Source organism: Choloepus didactylus, chromosome 24 (assembly GCF_015220235.1).
Source record: "Choloepus didactylus isolate mChoDid1 chromosome 24, mChoDid1.pri, whole genome shotgun sequence".
Taxonomy (NCBI): domain Eukaryota; kingdom Metazoa; phylum Chordata; class Mammalia; order Pilosa; family Megalonychidae; genus Choloepus; species Choloepus didactylus.
The window spans coordinates 13130651-13155200 of record NC_051330.1 but is presented as its reverse complement, the minus strand read 5'-3'; positions in this window follow the sequence as shown (position 1 = coordinate 13155200).

Sequence of the window (24550 nt, the reverse complement as noted above, 5' to 3'; positions counted from 1 at the left end):
TGCCATAAGAATTTTTTATAAAAAACTCTTATTTTCATTGATTTAAATGTTAAGAGGTTAGAGACAGTTAAGTAGTACTCTAAAAATAATACCTTTGACAAGTCTGAGAAAAACAACAAGCATGCATGAAAAGAAAAAGTGTATATTTTTATTTGGTTCTCATCAAATAAACTAGATTAATTAATAAATTGGATTAAAATAATGTTCCTGAAGTCAAAACAATGTTTATAATTTATAGAGTTTCCTTGCAGGGGCTCCTTTTGCTTACCATGCATTCTTTTCAGGTGAGACTGCTTTTCATTATTAACTACTAGATAAATTGAATAAATTTCCCTCTGTGAAGGTCACCCTTAATTACTAGGACTCACATAATCAACAACCTCTCTCTCTCCCTTTGTGTTGAAATAGCTGATTGTCCAAAACACTTCATAATATCCTTTGCACCTCTTTTACCTAAGGAAATCAATCACTCTTTTTGCTTTTTTTAAAGTAGAATATTTGTAACTTGTACTGATCCAATCACTGTGGGATAGTAAGGTAGGAGGGTGCTTGACACTTGCAAAGCTTTCACAGATCCTTTAAATAAACAGTGTTTTGGAGAAGTGTTGTATTTTTCAGTTTAATTCGGAACTTTTTTCCCTTAATGAGAAGTCAAGTTTGCAGGGTCTGTTTGGACTCTGAGTTTATTTCCATGTTTTTAGAGTTGTACACGGGAAAGTGGAAAACATGGTGTGTTATACCCCCATAGCATAGAAAGGAAGATTTTTTAAAAACATATAGGGGAATTATCCGAGGCCTGTTGGGCTTCTGGTAAGGACAGCTGCAAGTAAACTGACACCATTTGGGCGAAGCGTCAGATTCACTGTTGGCCCTGAGCTGGCAGCTGCCCTGTGCCTCAGTAAGTAACCGCAGGCTGACTTCAGTTCTCCCGGTCTCCAGCTCTGGAAAATCCTGGGCAGACAGGACAAATGCTTTAGGGAACAGCTGCTTTGAAAGAATAGACTGTTTGAAGCTTCCAGCTGTGAGGACCATTTGTGAGAAAGACCCCATGCTAGAGTCAGGGTTGAAAACAGCTGTTGCCTGTGGCTTCGATTTCAAACCAAAGTAAATTGCTGGCTCAGGACAGAATTTTGGTCATATATGGATTTGTTGAAATTCAGCTGTTGCCGTCCATGAAATATGACTTGGGACACCAATTCAAAGTTTTCCTGTCTTTCAGGCTTTACCAGCTAAAAGCAGATCCCATCCAATAACCATTTAGTCCCATCAGCAGTGCCAGAAAGATAGCTTTTTAATCCTTCCTTCCTTCCTTCTTTCCTTTCCTTTCCTTTCCTTTCTTCCTAAATCCACAATGTCAATTCCTCCAGGCTCCTCTTCCAGTCAGGTAGTCTATAAATCCACAGCATCTAACATTCAGTAGGATCTAATTATATGTTGTTAAATGAAAGAATAATTATCTAAATTAAAGACCTGCTTAGGGTGGGAAGGGAATTCCGTATATCAAATGATGGAGTAAAGAAGGTGTTGCTTCATCTCCTTTCAAAAATCACATAAATGCAAGAGGAGGACAAGAAAAACACAAATCCTGACTGGTGAAACTATGACATATAAGTAAACTAAATAAGCCATGATGTGTAAGGGAATGACTGACGGTCAGTAAGTGAAGATTGCTGGCACACCACAGTTCTCCAAGACACAAGGGACACTTGGAGAGACAAATCCAGCAATTCTGTCTCAGAGAAGAAAGGAGTTCCCATAAACTCTTGCATAAAGGGAACTCAGTGGAGATAGGAATGAATGGGAAATCACAAAGACTGACCATATTTTTTCAGGGAAAGTTTTATTGTAGATCTCAGTTGTTTGAGATCTTCAGCTGTTCTAAAAGAACTCATGCTGGGTTATAAGTAGAAATCCAATTAGCTTATAACAAAGCATTGCCTCATGACACTCTATAATAAATTGTTCCAGGGGAAAATAAATCAATGAGTTAAAATAGGAATATGCCTATGCAAAGATATTATAAGAAAAGAAAAAAAAAAAAGAGAAAAATGAGTGGCAGATAAAAAATAAAATGTCACAAAGCAGATTAAAATTATGACCAGAAAATCACCATGGATTAAAAAAAAAAAAAGCAAAAACAGGAACAAAATCATCTAAACAATAACCTGTGTAAAACTGGAGCAGAAAGCAGAGATTCAAGAGCTGAGAGACTATTTAGTGAGGTGAAAAAAGTAGATAAACATGAACGTGAGAGCTTTAGGAAAGAAATGGAAGAAAACAATAAAACTATCGCCAAAATGAAGATTTGTTTGGGAGCAGCACAAAGGAGAATATTCAGTGTGGGAAACACAGCAAAAGATAAGGAGGACAGGATTGGAAAAGCCAGCAAAACAAATTGGAAATGAAAGAAGAAAAAAAAATGAGATACCAGGTATGGAAAAACATATATGGAAGACAGTTAATATTAAAAATATGAATAATTGGTGTCCCTGAAGAAGTTAATTGAAATAATGGAATAGAAAAAATTTAAAGCTGTAACTCAAGATGTTCATAAATAAAAAAGAAAATTGAAATCTACAAATTGAAAGGACAAATTGAATTCCAGGAGATATTGATGCAAATGGATATACTAGATATATCCTAATAAGGTTACTGGGCTTAAAAAAAGACATATGTAATTAAGATAAATCTACATTATACCCTTAAAACACAAAATAAGTCTTCTTTTCAAATACCCATGAAATACAGTAATTCACCAAAGAAAATCATACCAATTTCCAAAGAATAAAAATATTAAAGGTGATTTTACTGATCATATTGAAACTATAAATTAATAACAAAAATCCCTACCTCTTGTAAATGAAGAATAAGGCAGTAATAAATAAAAGAACAATAAGAAAATAGATCCCTCATAAGCTATTATTGAATGAAAGAAAAATTAAAAACTGAAAGTAAAAGATATCTGAAAAATAATCATAATAAACACTCCATATCAGAAACCATGGAATAAAATTTGCAGGATTTGAGTAATATTCACAATTTTAAATATATATATTAATATCAAGGGAGTATGAAAATAAATGATGACTCCAACTCAAGAAGTTGAGAAATAACAATAAAATAAAAATTCGACAGGAGAATAATGGCATTTATAAATATAAAAACAGATCTTATTAAGTAATAAATAAATTCAAAAGCCAGATCTTTAGGAAAAAAAAGTAAAAAAAATAGATAAACTCTTGGCAGACCCAGTAGACAAATAATGAGAGCACAAATGATAAAATAATAGTCAATAATTACAGGTAAGAAGAGTCATATCAATTAAACTCTGCTAGTTTTTAACTAAGTAATTTGACAACTTGAAATAGTTGTCATAAGGCAGCAGTGTGCTTATCAGGAAAATACTGATGTATTTCTATTCAAGTGAGGAGCAACAAAAAGTATGCCTACTTACCCTGAATATTATTTAGCATTGTTTCAAGATGCTAGGCAATATTATATTACAATAAAGGAAGAGCTGAGGAGGTATAAACATTGGAAACTAGAGGTTAAATTATCTGTATTTATAGATGATAGCATGGATAATTAAAACATCCAGGAGAACCAACTGAAAAACTGTACATAAGTTGCTTCATACAAAATTTATATGCAGGGGTAGCAGCTTATGTATATCAAAAAACTAGTTAGAGGTATAGTGGAGAGAGAGACCCCATTTACTACAGTGACAAAAAAGATTAAATGAATAGGTTTAAATTTAGCAAGAGATGCACATAGTCTGTATGAAGAATATTTTAAAACTGGAAAAAGACCCCAAATCATAAATAGATTTCACAAATATATGTGGCATTCCTGAATCTCCACCTTCTTCCTGTCCACAATTAAGCATCCCCTAAATCCTGTTTTTCTATCTCTCATATTACTCATTAATTGTTAATCTGCCCACTTCTCTCCATCCCCACTGATGAAATCATCTTCGCTGCATTTGTGGCAATGCCTTCCTAACTTGTCTTCCCGTGCTCTGCATTTTCCTCCTCCAATCGATTCTCTACTTGGCATCTGGATTCATCTTTTTCAAAGGCAACTCTCCCCTGCTGAAAACTCCCCAAGAGCTTGTTTAAGGTACATTTCAAACTCACTGATATGGTTTATAATGAGCTGTATGATCTGGAACTTTCATACCTACCAGACTTATCATTTGCTTCTCCCCTTTCAACTTCAGTTTCTTGAACATTCCAGACATACTTCCAACTGTTTTGAGCCTCCCAACTTGACGTCCCTCATCTATCCTAAATACCATTACCACCAGAAAGTCTTCCTTAACCTCACTGACTAGGGTTCAGCACCTCTTCTAGTTTCTCAATCTGCATCCTCTTCTTCTGCAATCTTAGCCCTTACCATGCTTTATTACAGCCATCTCTTTAAATATTATGAGTTCCACAAGGACAAGGATGATACGTATCCTGCTCCGATTGTATCCCTGTTTACTAGCACTGAGTCTGGCATATAGTAGGTGGCCAACTAATTTTTCTTGAATGCATCAATAAATGAGAGTGCATAATGTCCCCAGCTAACCCAGAAAAATAATATTAGGGTTCTTGAGGCTAACAGGGTAGAAAAGGCTGGAAAGGAGATGATTGGAAGGAATAGGGAGAACCTTTCTCTTTTCATGTTACCCATCTTATGCATGACTACTTATAAGCAGGTTTGCTTTTCTTGTCTAAATGTTATATTTAAAATTATCATATTACATTATAATATACTATTGCATATATTGCATTATAATATTATAACAATAAAGGAAGTTATAATCAGAGACACATTTTATCTGTAATCTCACCAGCGTATCCAGTGCTTTCAGCACGGCATTTCCACTTTCTTTGCATTCTTGGTCGTATTTCTACTCCTTCTTATATAGCCATTGTTCTAGTTTGCTAATGCTGCCAGAATGCAAAACACCAGAAATGGATTGGCTTTTATAAAAGGGGGTTTATTTGGTTAAAAAGTGACAGTCTTAAGGCCATAAAGTGTCCATCAACAAAGGGTACCTTCACTGGAGGATGGCCAATGGTGTCTGGAAAATCTCTGTTGGCTGGGAAGGCACATGGCTGGTGTCTGCTCCAAAGTTCTGGTTTCAAAATGGCTTTCTCCCAGGATGTTCCTCTCTAGGCTGTAGTTCCTCAAAAATGCCATTCTGAGTTGCTCTTGGCATGTTTTGTCCTCTCTTAGCTTCTCTGGAGTAAGAGTTTGAAGATGGCTTTCAAAGGCCGTCTTCAAACTGTCTCTCATCTGCAGCTACTCTCTCAGCTTCTGTGCATTCTTCAAGGTGTCCCTCTTGGCTGTAGCTCCTCTTCCAAATGTGACTCTCACTTGCTCTTCAAAATGTCACTCACAGCTGCACTGAGTTCCTTCTGTCAGCTCATTTATGTGGCTCCAGTGATTTAATTTAGACCCACCCTGAATGGGTAGGGTAACACCTCCACGGAAATTATCCAGAGTCATCACCCACAGTTGGATGGATTGCATCTCCACAGAAACACTCAAAGAATTACAATCTAATCAACACTGATATATCTGCCCACACAAGATTGCATCAAAGATAATGGCATCTTGGGTGACATAATACATTCAAACCAGCAGTCATCATCGTATTTTTATATTCTTTTTGTTTACATCACATTTAAGTGTAAACATTTTTCCTACATTGTATATTTTTGAAGGCAGTGAACAAGTTATCCCTTAGCTCTCTCCAAGTTAAATAACCTTAGCTCCTGCAAACTTTTCTCAATGGTCTTAGTTTCTATTAGCTTAGTCATCATAACTGTTCCTCTCTGGATCCTTTCCAGACCCAACCCATTTCTCAAAATGCAGAAAGCAAAGCTACACCTGAGCACATGCCGATCCCTTGTTTTCCGTCTTTGCAGAATACTATCCTTGCAGCTTTCATCTCATTGTGGGGTGTGCCCTACTTCCAGAAAATGGGGTATTTGAACATCCAAATTTACAGTACAGATTAACTTAACTAACGAGCAATTATTCACAAAAGAGTCTTTGTTTATAAAAGTATTTTCTGTAATATATCCTTAAATAGCACCACTTCTGGTATATGTGAAATAGGTTTTGATTGAGAACAACGTAATTTACATGTAACTTTTGGGGAACAAAATTGCTGTGTGAAATGAGGGGACTTTTCACTGTCAGAGGCAAGTGTCCGATGTTTCTCCCCACTGCCTAAGTCTCCTTCATTTATGATCTCTGATTTGAGATTCTAAACCTAATTTGCAGGCCTTGATGGTTTTATGGTATTATTCATTAGACACAAAAATAATTGCTTCTTAAAATTTTCATTTAGTGTTAGGGGAAGTTAATAGAATCCTTTAATCTCTCATATGGCTATTTAATGAACTAAGCTATAAGGGTCTATTGTGTTTGCTCTAGATTGGCAAATAATATGGCTTCTGTTTGTTCAGTTGTAAAATTATTATTGATTGTAAATCCTTACCTCTTTTCACCTTTAATTCAAATGTTTAGATAATAGAAGACGTTATTCATGGAAAAATATTTAACATTGTTTTGAGTAATGAATATTGTAATAATATTTTATAAAAGAACTCAGCTTTTAGGTTTCTGAAGAGTCAAGCAAGGTTGCATCATGGGGAAAAGATTTGTAGACTATGGATGCCTTTTTTTGTAAATTTGTTGAGAAAGAGAAAGGAGGGGTCCATAATGTTTGCTTTAATTACCTTTTTGGGAGTTACATATAGTTGCTAAATTGGCTTAGAAATAGTTTCCTATCCTATTTTTTATTTTTTATCCCCTGTATTATTTTTATCATGCCTAGAGAAAGGGAAATCCTGCAAAATTACAGATTTAAGAAATTTCTCAAAAAGTGTTGTAAGCTATTCTTCTTGACAAATGAGTTGAAAAAAGATAGCTATGTTTATTTCTTAATGAAGGATTATCTCTCTCTTTTATAATCATATTTGCTGTTCACCATAGCTAATTTTGCATCTGTTTCAGGACACTTTCTCCATATTCAGGCAAACTAGCTTCTAAATTTGATAGAGCCAGAATTCATATCCAAGGGTGAGAATAAGTGTTCTAGTCCCAACTGGCTTTTGCTTCGAATAATTTTTGGACAATTCTTCTTGACAGTCCACAGCAAATTTGAAAAACATATTTGCATAATATATAACAAAGTGTTGCTTTTCAGCACATATAAAGAACCTCTAAAAATCAATATTAAAAAAAAAACACAGAAAACAACCTGATAGAAAAAAATGAATGAACAATTTACATAACAATTGGATAGCCAATACTTATGTGAAAAGATGCTCAGTATCAGTAGTAATTGGGAAAAAAATATATAAATATATATAAATATATATATAAATATATAAATATATATTTATATATATTAAATATATATAAATATATATATAATATATTAAAATATATATTAAAACACAACTGACAGCCCATTAAGACTCATCAGATTAACAAAAATGCTCAAGTACCACAATATCAGGTTCTGATGAATGTGGGTAGCTCTAGGATCTCTCATAATAGCTGGTAGAAGGGTATATTGGTTTTCTGTGGCTACTAACAAATTACCACAAATTTCATGGCCTAAATCAACAGATTTTTATTCTCTAATAGTTTTGGAAGCCAGAAGTCCTAAATCAGTATCAAAGGGCCAAAATCAAGCTATCAGCAGGGGTACCCTCCCTCTATGGGTTCTAGGGGAGAATCTGTTCCTTGCCTCTTCCACCTCTGGTGGTTGCCAGCATTCCTTCACTTGTGGCCGCATCACTCCTATCAGGACAAGCATCTCCAAATCTCTCTCTGCCCCATTGTCACATGACTTCTCCTCCTTGTGCAATGATGGCAAATCTCCCTCTGCTTCTCTCTTATAAGGATTCTTGTTAAAACACTTAGGATTACCCAGATAATCGAGGATACTTTCTCCATCTCAAAACCCTTAATTTAATCATATCTGCAAAGACTTTCTTTCCTTACAAGGTAACATTACGGTTTCCAGGGATTACAGCTTGATATCTTGAGGGGCATTACTTATCTCACTGCAATAGGGAAATTTATATAGCAATCTGTAGAGAACGTCTTATGACATATAAAGGATTAATATATCTAATATAGAAAGGATTCTTGCAAATTGATAAATTTTCCAGTAGGAAAATGGGCAAAAGATACAAGTAAGTGATTAAAAAAAAGAGCAAACCTAAATTATTAATAAACACTTGAAAAATACATGAATTCAGTAATTTCCAGAAAAAAATGTTAATTAAAATAACAATGACATAGCACTTCTCTCTCATCAGAGTGGCAAAACTATTTTTTTTTTAAATATGGCATCAAATACTGCCAGCCAAAGATTCAGGGAAAAAGTGATTCTAAAGCCCACTCTTTCAATATAGCACCATACAGCCAGTTTCCCATCTAACAGCAGGTTGATTTATTGACTTTTTTCACTATAGAGGTTTCTTCACAAGAATAGGCATTTATTTTGGATCATCTCAGTCTCCTGTCTAACAGCAGTTGGTCTTATTGGCTCTGCATTGTGGATTTGAATTTGCATTCCCAACCTACCGTGCTTATGCTTGTAATCATCATCTTGAGGCTCAAGGTAAGTCTTGCTGATAGTCATATCACAAGCAACTTGCTCAAAGCAAATCACTTTATAGCCCAGGCAGAAAGGTGATGATATTCACTGGTCTTACCATCATCTCTCATTCAAACCAGCTTTATAGAATGGTGAAATGGCCCATTGATGATTTGGTTATTGTACCAGCAGGGAGAGAGTTCCTGGCAAGTCTGGGGTACAGTTGTGCAGGGTATCACACTGTTCAAAGCCATCGGGAACTACATGGTGCTGTTTTCCCACAGGCGGAAGGCACAGGTTCAGAAATCAAGGAGTGAAGGAAAGAGGCTGCCTTAAATATTATGCTAGTGATATATAAGTTAAATTTTGGTGTTCTGTACCACTATTCTGGGCTTAGAACTCATGGGAGACATGATCCCATCAAAAGATACAACAATGGTTCTGTTGTGTCAGAAGCTAAGACCACCTCCTGCTCATTTCCAGTTCCAGACGCCACCAGCATATGGGCAAAAAGGTCATTATTGTATTGGTTCAGGTGATTGATCCTGACTATTGAGGAAATCAGGATTACTTGTACACAGATGGTAGGAAGGACTGTAGATAGAATCCAAGATCTTAGAATGCCTCCTAATACTTCCATACACCGTGGTTAAAAAAAAAAAAAAAGAAAATAATGAAAAGACTAAAGCAATTATATTTGGGGATGATTTCAAATGGCTCCATTTACTTCCAGATGGAAGTTGGCCTCTTGTCCAGGTAAAGAACTTGACCAGCCCAGGAATCTACTGAAGCAGTGGGAACATAGAGTAGGTAAGGAAAGAATGAATAAATGAATAAGTATTAAGCACAAACTCTTAACAAGCTGCAGAAATGAGGGCTGTCACATTTACTCCATGCTTTATTCTCTGCTGCATCACATATGTGTATGTGTACTTTAAAGCAAACTTTTCTCCTCTTTCCTCACCCTCTGCTCATTATTTTATATAGAGTATTTCATATAAGATTTAGCATGCAGGCTGGTTACATTAATAATTTGTCCATAAATTACAGAATACTGAGGTGATATTGTGATGGAACATAGAGGAAGACTCAACATAATCCAGTGATTCTGGTCTTGGAGCTGGATTTAGCAATGGAGGAGACTTTTGGTTGATCCCCTATGTGAAGGGTCTGAAATTGTTTTTGACTATATAAGAGATGGCTATGCTTTGTTAGGTGCTTTAACCAAGAAAAAAAATGTAACCTATGAATGAGACAAGGGTGTACCTTAATATCGGACAACTAAATGTTTGACTGTGGATGATATTTGTCAATAGTTTTGTCACTTAGCTTCTGAACTTCCTTCCTACTTCTAGAAAAACTTCAACTAATAAGACGGACTGCCTCCCGTGGAAAATAGTTTCCCTGTCTTCCTGACTTTGGTGTGTGTCCAAGGCTCTGCCTGTGAGGTACACCCAGGAACTGTCAAGAATCTATCTGCAATAGCTACATCCAGTGTGCACAGTCACCAAGGCAAGGGTTCTGTTTGCAGCAATCAGTGACCAATGTCAGTGGGGTTGGCCATGCTAGCTTCCCAAGCTGTGATGGCTGCAGTGCAGTTTTGAGAATTGTGTCTGTTTGCACAGCATCCGACACTAATTCTTCTGCCTTAGGGAGATACTACACAATCTCTCTCTCTGCCTAGATAGATACAGATAGACAGATATACGTTATATATATATATATATATATATATATATATATACACACACACACTACATATAAGAGATAGAGATATTTTTCTTGTTTCAAGTAGCCAGATTGTTTTTTGTTTGTTTGTTTTTGCTTGGCAGAAATATGAATTGCTATAGCCATATTTGAAAACAATTTAAGTATATCTACCAAGATAAAAATTATACCTACCTTTTGATCTGGTAATCCCTTTTTTAAACTTTATCTGATAGAACTAAAAGCATCAATGTATAAGGATGTACGTATAAGAATGTTACTGCAGTATTGTTTGTGAAAAAAATAAAAAACAATTAACAAAAAACTGGAAACAAAATGAATATTCATTAAGAGGAGGATAACAGGTAAATAAATTGCAACACTGAAAACTGAAACCATCCAATGATCTGCATTGTTTTAGCTGGTGTGAGGAAGCATCTGAAAGAAATTCAAATTCCAAAGTTTCTTTCGTAAGAGACTTCTTTGCCAAAGCAAAGAAAAAATGTGAAAAACCCAAAACTCTTTTTTTTCTTTATATCCCCCTGCATCATATCTCAAGCCTAGTAGCCTTAGAACAAAAAGGGAACAAAACTCCAAGCATCCAATGTTTCACTCACTGTGTACATTAACATGGTTTTATTAGTCCACATCAACATGATTTTACTATTCAAGGAAACTCTTGTGTGGGGAGATAAAATTTGTCACTAACTTTATTGTTCATTCCAGGAATTTCCTAACAGACCCATCAACTTGATGGAAAACAATAGAGAGCATCCAATGGCCATTTACTCTTTGAATCTCTTACCTCAAAACTCTCTCCTTGCTTTGTCCTCCAGTTCAAAAATATTATAAAATGTGCTTACATATTCTGAACCAAGCCACTGCATTGAAATACCCTCCTTAACCCAGATTTCAAAATTTCCATAAACATCTCAACTTTGCCCTTCCGTCTCTCTGCTGAGATGATGCTCTCTCTTATTGCTGTAAGCAGTAAACTTAGCTTTGACCAACAGGTTGTTCTGGTGATATCTGTAGGAGTAAGCATTTTCCAATTTGGAAAGCCCCAACAATATTCAGTAAATATCTTGTCTCCACATAGCTGGGACCTTTGACTCAGAAACAGCATGCTCTTTGAGAATGCCTCCCATGAGCAACCTATTTGGAGCTCTGTGACCATCACTTTGGTTTTAGTAAATCTCACGTTGGGTAAAACTGTTTCTTTTCACTGAACTTCCAAATGTTGAGTTTGTTTTTTGTATCTTAGGAATAAGGAACACATTTTAGGAATCCTTTTGATTATCTCACCTTATTTCAAAAAACTTTTATCCTTGGTGGAGATCTGCCTTATTACTAACAACACTACTCCTTGTCTCCGTTCTCTTTATATTTGCTGTACATCTATAAGAGGAGAGCTCATACAGAAGAGGAAGGCATAGGCTCCAATAACTCCACTCTGAGTTATTCTGAGGTTTCTTCTTAGACCAGCATTCTTTACACAAATTTTCCCTGGGTCATTCATCAAGTCTTTATAAAAACATTCATCAAGTCTTTATAAAAACATCTCTCAGTTTGTTCTTGTTCTGCACATGAGAGGCTGGTATAGAAAAGCACAAGACTTGTACATTGTTGAAAGAAATGAAAGACACTGTTGAAAGACATTGTTGAAAGCAATTAAATTAGATCTAAATAAATGAAAAGCCATCCCATGTTCATGGATAAGGTGACCCAATATTGTTAGGATGACAATACTTCCCAAATTGATCTACTGATTCAGTGAAATCATATCAAAATTCCAACTGCCTTTTTTGCATAAATGGATAAGCTGATGCTAAAATTCATATGGATCTGTAAGGGACCCCAAAGAGCCAAAAAAAAAAAAAAAAAAAATCTTGAAAAAGAAGAACAAAGTAGGAGGACTCACACTTCCTGATTTCAAAACTTAACTACAATAGCTGCAGTAATCAAGACAGTGGGGTATGGTCATGAGGGTAGATCTATCAATACATATATGGCCAATTGGTTTTCTATAAGGGTGCCAAGACCATTCAATGGGAAATAATAATCTCTTCAACAAATGGTGTTTGGGCAACTGGGTAACCACCATGCAAAAGAATGAATTTGGATCCTTGTTACACACTGTATACAAAAATTAACTCAAAATGTATCAAACACTAAATGTAAGAGCTACAACCATCAAACTTTTAGAAGTAAGCATAGGTGTAAATATGCATTAGCAGTTCCTCAAAAAGTTGAACATAGAATTATCATATGATCCAGCAATTACTCTCTTAGGTATAAACCCAAGTGAATTGAAAACTTACGTTTACACAAAAACTTGTGCATGAATGTTCATAGCAGCATTATTTTTAGTAGTCAAAATGTGGAAAGAATCCAAATGTTCATCAATTGATGAATGCATAAACAAATTGTGGTGTATACATGCAATGGAATATTATTCATCTATAGACAGGAGTAAAGTTCTGATACATGTTACAACATTGACAGACCTTGAAAATATTATGCTAAGTAAAAAAAGCCAGATACAAGAGGTCACATATTGCATGATCTCCTTTTATAAAATTTCCAGAATAGGCAAACTATTGAGACAGAAAGCAGATTACTGGTTGCCTGGGGATAGGGAGAGAATTAAGGCTGATTGCTAATAGGTACAGGATTTCTTTTTGGAGTGAAGAAACTATTGTGTTAATAGTTGTACAACATAGTGGATGTATACTGAATTGTATACTTTACAGTGATGCATTTTATTTTATGTGACTTATAACTCAATTAAAAAAATTCAAAAGGAGGATGACTCTTTCAAAGATACTTATAGATAATATAAACAAAAAGGACATTAGAAAAATAATTGTCTTACAAGAGCTGAGTATCTAAAGGAAAAAAATGAAGTGATTTCCTACCTACCCAAGTTTGCACAATATCCTCTTAAACCAGAAGTTAAAGAAAGACTAAAGCCAATAGTCAAAATTTTAACACAGTGAGCCCTAATGTAAACCATGGACTATAGTTAATAGTACAATTATAAAAACATGCTTTCATCAATTGTAATGAATGTACCTCAGCAATGGAACCAATGGAAGGTGTAAATAATAGAGTGGTATATGGGAATCCTGTATTTTATACCTGGTTGTTCTGTAAAACCACAACTTCTCCATTAAAAAAAAAGTTAAAAAAAAGAAGGAAAGAAATCATCATGCTTTGTACCAGTCCTTGTAATACTCCTGTCTTCCCAATAAAAACAAAAGCAAATGAACACAAAAACAATGCTGGGGGCAGGGAGATGTAGACCATTCAGGATACCAGTCCCATAAGTAGAATAGTTATTCCTAGCTTCCCTGTAGTACCAAACGCAAATACTATTTTTTCTTCAGTGATTCCTGAAGCTGCACATTTTTCAGTTATATATTGTATTTTGATTTATTTCATGTTATTTTAGATCCACATAGTCAATATTTGTTTTCTTTCTCCTGGGAAAAATCAGAAGTATATTTGTACCATTATACCCCAAGGATTTACCGAGGCACTATCTAATTTTCTTCAACAATGACCTCAAGGACCTTAAATTTTCCTGTGATTCTATTCTTAATCAATATATGGATGGCCATTTTTTTTGTGTTCTAAAGATGAGGTATACTTCAAGACAGATTCCATCTTTATGCTTATCATATTAGCTCAGAAATGTCATAAACGATCCAAAGAGAAGTTCCAATTTTGTCAAAGTAAAGTTCGCGATCTACGACACCATTTATCCGAAGGAGGAAAATCCCTTTCTTATAACAGACAAGACCTTCAGAACTTTCCCAGGCTGGTAATTGAGAGACAATTAGGAAATTTCCTGGGCTTCACTTATTACTGCAGACAGAGGGTTCCCAACTATTCTGAAATTGTCCTTGTACCATAAAACTTGCCCAAGTCCTTGGAAACCAAACCTCTTTCCTGGAAACATAATCTTAACAGGCTTTCTGTGAGTTAAAATTAGCTCTTTTACAACCTCCCACTCTGGGTCTACCAAATCCTTTTTACATTTTTTTTTTTTTTTCACTTAAGAGATAAGTCCTTAATTCTAATTCAGCTTCATGGGAATCATCAGAGACCTAGAGGTTACTGTGGTATGCATCTTGACCCAGCAGCCAAAGCCTACCCACATGTTCTAAGAACAACACACATAGCAGCTAGACAAATGGAGGCTTTTGCCAACCTGGCTTGAGAGTCTCCTTTCGTTTTGGTGATCCCCACATTGTACTAGTCTTGTTGTTCACTGAAAAACACGCAGCGTTCCTCAGAAAGTAGGCTTACTATGAAATCCCATTACTTTCTCCCTCAGATATTTCCACTTAATACTACACTGAATCCCGAAACTCTTCTTCCATTACTTTGAAGATGGGAAAACTCATGACACTCTAACCTCTGTTTGTAAGCTACCCATACCCCAGATAGATTTATTAGAAATCCCTTTTGAAAATCCAGACTTAATTTTGTTTGTTGATGGGTTATATCTTAAAGACTGAAACAGGAAAATATCGGATGAATTACATGGAAACAAATCTCACTTCACCCCTAAAATACAGCCCCTTGTTAGAAGCAAAATTTGCTCCAACTGGCAGAACTCATTGTGCTCACTAGAGCTTGGAAATTTGGTTGATGTAAGTTAATATACACAGTGGCAGTAATTATTCTTTTGGAACCTTCCATGATTTTGGAATGCTTTGGAAACAGAGAGTTCCTGACCTCAGCAGGAGCCCCCATTACGAATGGTCAGCAAATTAAGGACTCTTCGAGCACTCAAAGGCTGTTATAAAAGTAGGCACTCATGCAAAAAGGATAACACGGAGGCTAAAGGAACTGCTCCAGCTTGTTACTATGCCAGTCAGGCAGCCCTCATTGAGATCCTAGCCCTGACAATATACCAAGAGGTTAAATCTTTGGAGAGGTTCAAGAGGCTATTGTAGAATGGCAGCAGTCAGTTCCAAAGACAGAAAACCTCAAATGGAGCACTGCAAATTTTTTTCTTTTATACTCATTTTATTGAGATATATTCACATACCAAGCAGCATACAAAACAAATCGTACATTCGATTGTTTACAGTACCATTACATAGTTGTACATTCATCACCAAATCAATCCCTGACACCTTCACTAGCACACACACAAAAATAACAAAATAATAAAATGAAAAAGAGCAGTTAAAGTAAAAAAGAACACCGGGTGCCTTTGTCTGTTTGTTTGTTTCCTTTCCCCATTTTTCTACTCATCCATCTGTAAACTAGACAAAGGGGAGTGTAGTCCTTATGGCTTTCCCAATCACATTGTCACTCCTCATGAGCTACATTTTTATACAATTGTCTTCGAGATTCATGGGTTCTGGGTTGTAGTTTGATAGTTTCAGGTATCTACTGCCAGCTACCCCAAGTCATTAGAACCTAAAAAGCGTTGTCTATATTGTGCGTAAGAGTGCCCACCAGAGTGACCTCTCAGCTCCTTTGGAATCTCTCTGCCACTGAAGCTTATTTCATTTCCTTTCACATCCCCCTTTTGGTCAAGAAGATGTTCTCCGTCCCACGATGCCGGGTCTACATTCCTCCCCGGGAGTCATATTCCACGTTGCCAGGGAGATTCACTCCCCTGGGTGTCTGATCCCACGTAGGGGGGAGGGCAGTGATTTCACCTTTCAGGTTGGCTTAGCTTGACCCACCACAGCAAGGGAAAAATGGCCAAGTGTAACCAACCAACATTGATGGGTAAACTTCACTAAAATTGCTGTGAGGGGCTCTCTGGTGCATGTCTTCTCTGTCACTAGCAGAATCCTGATAAAGCAGTGAAGGTGGATAAAGGTGGGACACAGGCAATGCCCCCAACCTTGGGGTCCCTTTGAACACTTCCAAGTGGATTTCAGACAGCTGCCCTCTGCGATGAGTTTCCAATATGTCTTGAACATTGTTTGCTTATTTTCAAGATGGACTGAGCTTTCCCAGGCTGAGAAATTATGATTCACAAGCAAAAGTTTATTTGATTTTGTGTTTACAGCTCCGGGAATTCTGACCTCTCTCTCTAGTGACAGGGAAATCCATTTTGCTGTGACTGTTATTAAACAGCTTTGCAAAGCCCTGCCACTTACTCAGAAACTTTACTGTCCAACCATCGGGAAAAGAAGAAAGAACAAAGGTAATTTTAAAATTCAAGTTAGCAAAACTCTCAGGGATTCTGGAACTTTCATGACCTTAAGTATTACCATTGGCTTTAATGACATTGGGATCAGCTCCTTTCAGGGTTCACCAGCTCTCCCCCTATGAATTAGTAACAGAGAGGCTCATGCGTCTGTGAATATCGCTTACAACTATGGACTCCACACAATTGCAGGAAGACATGGTCAAATATTACAGGGACTCATGCAATACACCCAGCATGAATAAGCAGCCTCTCCTCAACATCCTCCTAAACAAACTTTGAATTCCCTAATACCCAGAGACATAGTCTTCTGAAAGAGGCATTAGAGAAGACAGCCCCCAAACCCCATTGGAAAGGATGTTTTCCAGTACCATTAAGAACTAGCACAGCAATAAAATTCTAAGGAGATGATTCTTGGATTCATGTCTTTCAACTAAAGATGCACAAACTATTCACAAATCACTGGAAGACTCCCTGTTGGAGTTCTCAAACTGAGGGTTCTTAAGAACCCCCAAAGGCTGATGACACTTTGAAGGAGAAAACTTTCACCCAAGAACTCTGGGCCAAGTAAATGGCTGCATGAGATGTAGACAGCTTCCCCCTAAGTTCCACAAAACAAGACCACACTGTCATGCTTGAATCTGCATTCTTTCGTTCTTTATTTTTCTAGTTGTCTTCTTTCCTCTCTTGCTGATTTCAGGCTGCTTTTAACTGTTAGTTAAAAGGCCCCATTCTTAATACTGATCTTATCATCCTTAGTTGCTCCATGGTATGCGCCCAATACGTGGCTACAATTAACCCTTACCTTATGTCTAGAAAAGGAAGTTCATGTCTCCACCAAACAATAGCTGGGGATCTTTTTACGGGAGCTAGCTTTTGTAACTGATCTTCCTCAGAAACAGAACTTTGAATAGGACTATAGAATCCAAGGTATGTGTTTGGAAGTTTTTTCATTTTCACAGATCTACTTAATCATCTTGACAGTAAAAATTTTATTCCTAGGCACTGAACTCTTCAAATGAGTGGTGCCAAAACATCCCTAATAACAGAGCTTTAAAATATACAAACTGATAGATTTTTTCTATCTTTCTAACAAATATCTCTGGTAAAGTTAATTTGGGAAACTAATACACTTCTCAAAGAAGAAATCAAAAGGATTCTAAAGTATTGTGCATGGAAAGGAAATGAAAACACAACATATCAGAATTTGTGGAATTCTTCAAAGTGGTATTTAGGTGGAAATTTTTAGCACTAATCACCTATAACTGAAAATAACAGTCTCAAATCAATGACCTCATTTTCTACCTTAAGAAACTAGAAAATAATAGGCAATTAACCCACAGTAAGCAAAAGAAAGAAAGCAATAATGATCAAAGTAGAAATCAATGACATAGGAAACAACAGAGAAAATCAATAAGGCCAATATTTGATTATTCAATAAAATAAATAAATTTGCTGTATCTCTAACTAGAAATCAGGAAAAAAAAAGAGAAAATATATAAATATCAATATCAGGAATGAGGGATATGACATCCTGATGAGGTCTTTAAAAATATTAAAATAATAAGGGAATAGAATGAACAACTCTAAGTCAATAAATTTGACAATTTAGATGAATGGACATGTATCTCAAAAGACAAACTACCAAAGTTCACTCCATAAGAAATAGATAACATGAATTGCTCCATATCTATCAAAGAAATTGAATTTCTAGTTAAATCCTTCCCATAAAGAAAACTTTATACTCAGAGGGCTTCAGTGGTAAATTTTACTAAACATTTAAGGAAGAAATAATGTCAATTTTTAAAAAACTCTCCCAGAAAATTGAAGAGGAAGGAATACTTCCTAACTCACTTTATGAAACATAACTCTGAGACAAAACCTGACAAAGACATTACAAGAAAAGATCTAAAGACTGGTATCTCTCATTAACATAGATTCTAAACAAAATTTTAGAAAATAAAATCCAGCAAATATTAAAAGGATAATTTAACGGATCAAGAGAAGTTTATTTCAGGAAAGAATGTTGTATAACATTCACAAATTAATGAAATTTATGGTACTAACAAAGTAAAAAAGCACATGATCATGTCACTAGACATGGAGAAGTATTTGACAAAATCTAACATTCATTCAGGATAAAAATCCTCCACAAATTGATAGAGGACATACGTGAAAAACTGACAACATAATTCATGGTGGAAATCTGAATGTTTTCCCCCTAAGATCAAGAGTAAAATAAGGACGTCTTCCCTTATCACTTATATTCAACATTTTATTGGCAGTTCTAGCCGTGCAATGAGGCACAAAAAAAAAAAAAAAAAAAAAAAAAAAGGAAGAAAGAAAGAAAAGGCATTCAGATTGCAAAGGAAGTAAAACACTCTTCATGGACATAACCATCTATGTAAAATTCTGATGGAATCTATAAAGAAGCTACTAGAAGTAATAAGTGAGTGCATCAAGAATACTAGTAATGAACAATCAGAAATTTAACCATTAAAAATGCAGATTATAATAGCCTCAAACAATAAGAAATACTTAGGAATAAATCTGACAAAAGATATGCATGACCAATACACTGAAAACTACAAATGATTGCTGAGGTAAATTAAAGAAGACTTACATAAATAGAGAAATAATCATTATTCATTGATCCGAAGATTCAGTATTTTTAACATGTTATTTTTCCCCAGATTGATCTATATCTTCAGTACAATCTCAACTGAAAGCCCAGGAGGCTTTTTTTTTTTTTTAAGAAATTGACAAACTGATTCTAAAATTCATATAGATATGCAAAGGCTCTAAACAACTTTGAAAAAGAAAAACAAATTTGAAGGGCTAACATTACTTGATTCAAGAATTATTATAAATATACAGAATCAAAACTATGTTTCACTGTGATAAGTATAGACAAATAGGTAGATGGGACAGAATAGTGTCCAGAAATAAACGTATAGGGTCAACTAATTTTTGACAAAGTTGCAAGGCAATACAGTACAACAAGTATAGTCTTTTTAAAAAATGGTGCTGGAACAGTTGGGCATACTTATGCAGAAAAGTGAAATTTGAAAAAAGTATGGGACTTTTTACGACATACAAAAATTAACTCAAAATGGACCATAGGCTTACATGTAAAACCTAAAACTGTAGAACTTATAGAAGAAACAGAAGAAAAATTCTTGTAACTTTGCATTGGGCAAAGCTTTCTTCAATAAATACCAAAAGTATGATCCTAAAAGAACAAATTGACAAATTGGACTTCATCAAACTGATAAATTGGGCTTTTCAAAAGGCACGGCTGAGAGAATGAAAAGCCAAGCCATAGACTGAGGGAAAATATTTGCATGGGATGTATTTGATAAGGGGCTTACATTCAGTATCTATTATGAGTGTCAAGAACTCTCAAAACTCAAGAAGAAACAAACAACCCAATAAAAATAAGCAAATAAACACATGACAAAACATTCAGCATCCCCAGTCTTCAGGGAAACAAAATTAATACCACAACAAAATGCCACAACACACCTAATAGAGTGTTTAAAATTAAAGACTGACCATACCAAGTATTGACAATGAAATGGAGGGACTGGAACTTTCACACACTGCTGGTAGGAATGTAAAAGGATACAATTTTGGAAAACAGTTTTAGAAGTTTCTTTAAAAGTTAAACAACCACCATGTTATCAAACTATTCCATTCTTAGGTATTTATCCAACAGAAATGAAATCATATGCCTTATAAAGACTTGTACACAAATGTTCATAGCAGCTTTATTTGTAAAAATAAAAACTGGAAAGAACCAAAATGTCTTTCAACAGATGAATGGATACAAAATTTTTGGCATGTCTGTACAATGGGATACTAACTAGCCATAAAAAGGAATGAGCTACTGATACGTGAAACAACGTGGATGAATCTCAAACAAGGTTGAGTAAAATAAACCAGACAAAATTGTATATATTGTATGATTCCATTTATGTAAATTTCTAGAAAATGCAAACTAATTTATAGTGACGAGAAGCAGATCAGTGATTGATAGTTATAGGGACTCTTTTGGTTTGCTAAAGCTGCCAAAATGCAATATACCAGAAACAGGTTGGCTTTTACAATGGGTATTTATTGGCTTACAAGCTTACACTTCTTAGGGTGTGAAAATGTCCAAATCAAGGCATCAATGGGACGATACCGTCTTCCTGAAGATAGGCTGCTGGTGATCCTGGGCTCCTCTGTCACACAGCCGTGCACATGTAGACATCTGCTGGTATCTCCCTTCTCTCCCAGTTGCTTCCGATTTCTGGCTTCAGTGCCCTCTGCTCTGTTTCTGTGTGTTCTTCTCTTTCAGATTTTCTGGCTTTTCCCTCTCAGCTTCTCTTATAAAGGACTACAGTAAGAGAATTAAGATCCACCCTGAATGAGGTGGGTCTCATCTTAACTTAAGATCCTACTCACCTAAAGATCCTACTTACAATGTGTCCACACCCAAAGGAACAGATTAAATTTAAGAACGTGATCTTTTCTTGGGTACGTAACCACTTCATACCATCACAGAGTAAAAGGGGAGGGACGGGAGAAAGACATTACAAAGGGGCATGAGGAAACTTTTGGGGATGATGGATATGTTCACTGTCTTAATAATGCTGATAGTTTCATGGATGTGTATATAAGTCAAAAGGTATCAAATTGTCCACCTTAAATATGTGCATCTTCTTGTATGTCAATTATACCCCAATAAAACTTTTAAAAATAGATGACTACAAAAACTGGAAATAGAAAACTATTTCATCATCCTTAACTAATCCTCTCCAAGTCTCTGCAGTCAAAGCAGACTTCAAAATTTCCCAAAATTTCTGGACTCTGCCCTTCCATCTATGAGACGTTACAAAATCTCTGTTGAGGTGGCACTCTCCTTTACTTCAGTAAGCCATAAATTCAGCTTTGTCTCATCAACAGGTTGGTTTGGTTATACTTCGGGAAGCCAGCTTATGATGGTACTTCAGTACCATGGACTATTACGCAGCTGTTAAGAAGGAATGAGTTCTAGAACATTTAACATGGAGGAATTCCGGCATGTAATGTTATGCGAGAAAAGCCAGATGCACAGAAGAGTTTTCAATTTTTGTAAAACATCAATTAAATAAAACAACATTTAAGATGGATGTATATGCTTGTACCCATGGAGAAAGCTATGGATAGAATTAAGGTACTTGGTGAATACGGGTTATCTGGGGAAAGCGAGGGAGACTGTGGGGCTAGCAAAGTGGGGAGGGAGGGAAAGTAGAAGGGGAAGGAGGAATAAGCAAAACAAGGAAGCAGACAAACGCAATAACCTGTCTAAAGGAAAAGAAAAGTGTCCACAATCAAAGCAACATTTGTGTTATGAACCCATTTATATGCTTAAGAGAACTTTAAGCTGTTAAGGGTGATGATGTCAATTTTCCTTGAATTTTCTTGAATTAAATAAATACACAATAAAAAGTGTTCATTTATTATACTCTCTGGTACCTCTATGTCTAACATTATGGGCCTAATATCTCATTATTTATAATGATTCTGGTGTAGTAAATAGTAAATTTCATAATAATGAGATCGCCTTACCAAGGATCTTTTTCTACGAGCAGCTGTAACTTCCATTTTTTTTTATTAAATTCAGTTTTATTGAAATACATTCACACACCATACAATCATCCATGATATACAATCTACTGTCCACAGTATGATAACATAGTTATGCGTTCATCACCACAGTCTATCTCTGAACATTTTCCTTACATCAGAAAGAACCAGAACAAGAATAAAAAATAAGAGTGAAAAAAAACACCCAAATCATCCCCCCATCCCACCCCATTTGTCCTTTAGTTTTTATCCCCATTCCTCCACTCATCCATACACTAGATAAAGGGGGTGTGATCCACAAGGTCTTCACAATCACACTGTCACCCCTTGTAATCTACATTGTTATATAATTGTCTTCAGGAGTCCAGACTGCTGGGTTGGAGTTTGGTAGTTTCAGGTATTTACTTCTAGCTATTCCAATACATTAAAGCCTAAGAGGTGTTATCTATATAGTGCATAAGAATGTCCACCAGAGTGACCTCTCGACTCCATTTGAAATCTCTCAGCCACTGAAACTATTTCGTCTCATTTTGCATCCCCCTTTTGGTCAAGAAGGTACTCTCAGTCCCACGATGCCGGGTCCACATTCATCCCCGGGAGTCATACTCTGCGTTGCCAGGGAGATTTACACCCCTGGGAGTTGGGTCCCACGTAGGGGGGAGGGCAGTGAGTTCACCTGTCGAGATGGCTCAGTTAGAGAGAGAGAGGGCCACATCTGAGCAACAAAGAGGTACTCAGGGGGAGACTCTTAGGCACCATTACATACAACTTTAGACTCTCCTTTGTGGTAATGAGCTTCATAAGGGCAAGTCCCATGCTCAAGGGCTCAGCACATCAAACCGCCAGTCCCAATGTTCATGACAACATACGCTAGGGGATCAGCATCTCAAAGTTTAGAGATAGGCCTTACAATTCAGGGATAGAGTTAACTGCTGTAAGAGCTTACAATCTAGGGACTATTGTAATTATTGTGTCCACGTTAGGCTATGTTCTAAGATTCAATTCTGAGTTTACACATTGTAGTTAGTCCATATTGGTGAGGCCTCATCCCTGTCACCATGTTTTCTCCAACACTTTTACTCCTATATATATATTTTCCTACAACTTTATAGAGTTATATTCACATACCATACATTTATCCACAGTGTACAATCAGTTGTTCATGGTATCATCATAAAGTTGTTCATTTATCACCACGATCAGCACTTGAACATACTGATTACTACAAGAAAAATTGTTTTTTTTTTTTTTTTTTTTTTTAGCAATAAGAAAAAATGATAAAAAGAAAAATAACATGTCATACAATACAGTATACTACTAAGGACAGCAAATAACACCACTACCAAGAATCCCATATTACTCCCCTATATCCCCTTCTCATATACATTTAGGATTGGCATATTGCCTTTGTTACATTTAATGGAGGTATATTACAATGTTACTGTTGACCATAGACTCCAGTTTGCTTTGATTATGTTTTTTCCTGAATACCATCCCTTTTTCAAATTTCTACATGGTTGACATTCATTTGCTTTCCCACATGCAAAAACATTTTTATATTTGTATATTTAGTAACAGTCATTGGCCACTCCAGTTTTTGCCACGTTATACAGTCCCAGTCTTTATCATCTATCTTTGCCTCTGGTGTCATACATTCTCCTATCCCACCTCTTTCAGCTTTACTCACAGACATCTTTGTTCAGTGTACTTACAATACTGTGCTACCATCACACAGTATTATGCTATCTATTTCTGGATCTATGCAATCAATCCTAAACATTCTGTAGTCCTTCAGCATCGAATGGCTGATCTCTGCCCTCTTTCTGTCTCCTGGTCGCCTGTGTTGTCAGCTTTTAACTCCCAAAGTTTGTTCATTAATGTCTGTTCATATTAGTGAGACCATACAGAATCCGTCCTTTTGTTTCTGGCTAACTTCACTCAACATAATGTCCTCAAGGTTTAACCACATTAGTACATGATCCGTGTCTTTGTTCTGTCTTACAGCTGCATAGTATTCCATCATGTGTATATACCACAGTTTGTTTATCCACTCGTCCTTTGATGGACATTTGGGCTGTTTCCATCTTTTGGCAATTGTGAATAATGCTGCAATAAACATTGGTTTACAAATGTCTGTTTGTGTCTTAAGTTTCAGTTCCTCTGAGTATATACCCAGTAGTGGAATAGCTGGGTCATATGGCAAATCTATATTTAGCTTCCTTGAGGAACCTCCATACTGTCTTCCAGAGTGGTTGTACCATTCTACATTCCCACCAACAATGAATAAGTGTGCCTCTTTCTCCACATCCTCTCCAGCACTTGTCATTTTCTGTTTTTTGGATAATGGCCATTCTGGTAGGTGTGAGATGATATCTCATTGTGGTTTTGATTTGCATTTCCTTAATAGCCAGTGAAGTTGAGCATTTTTT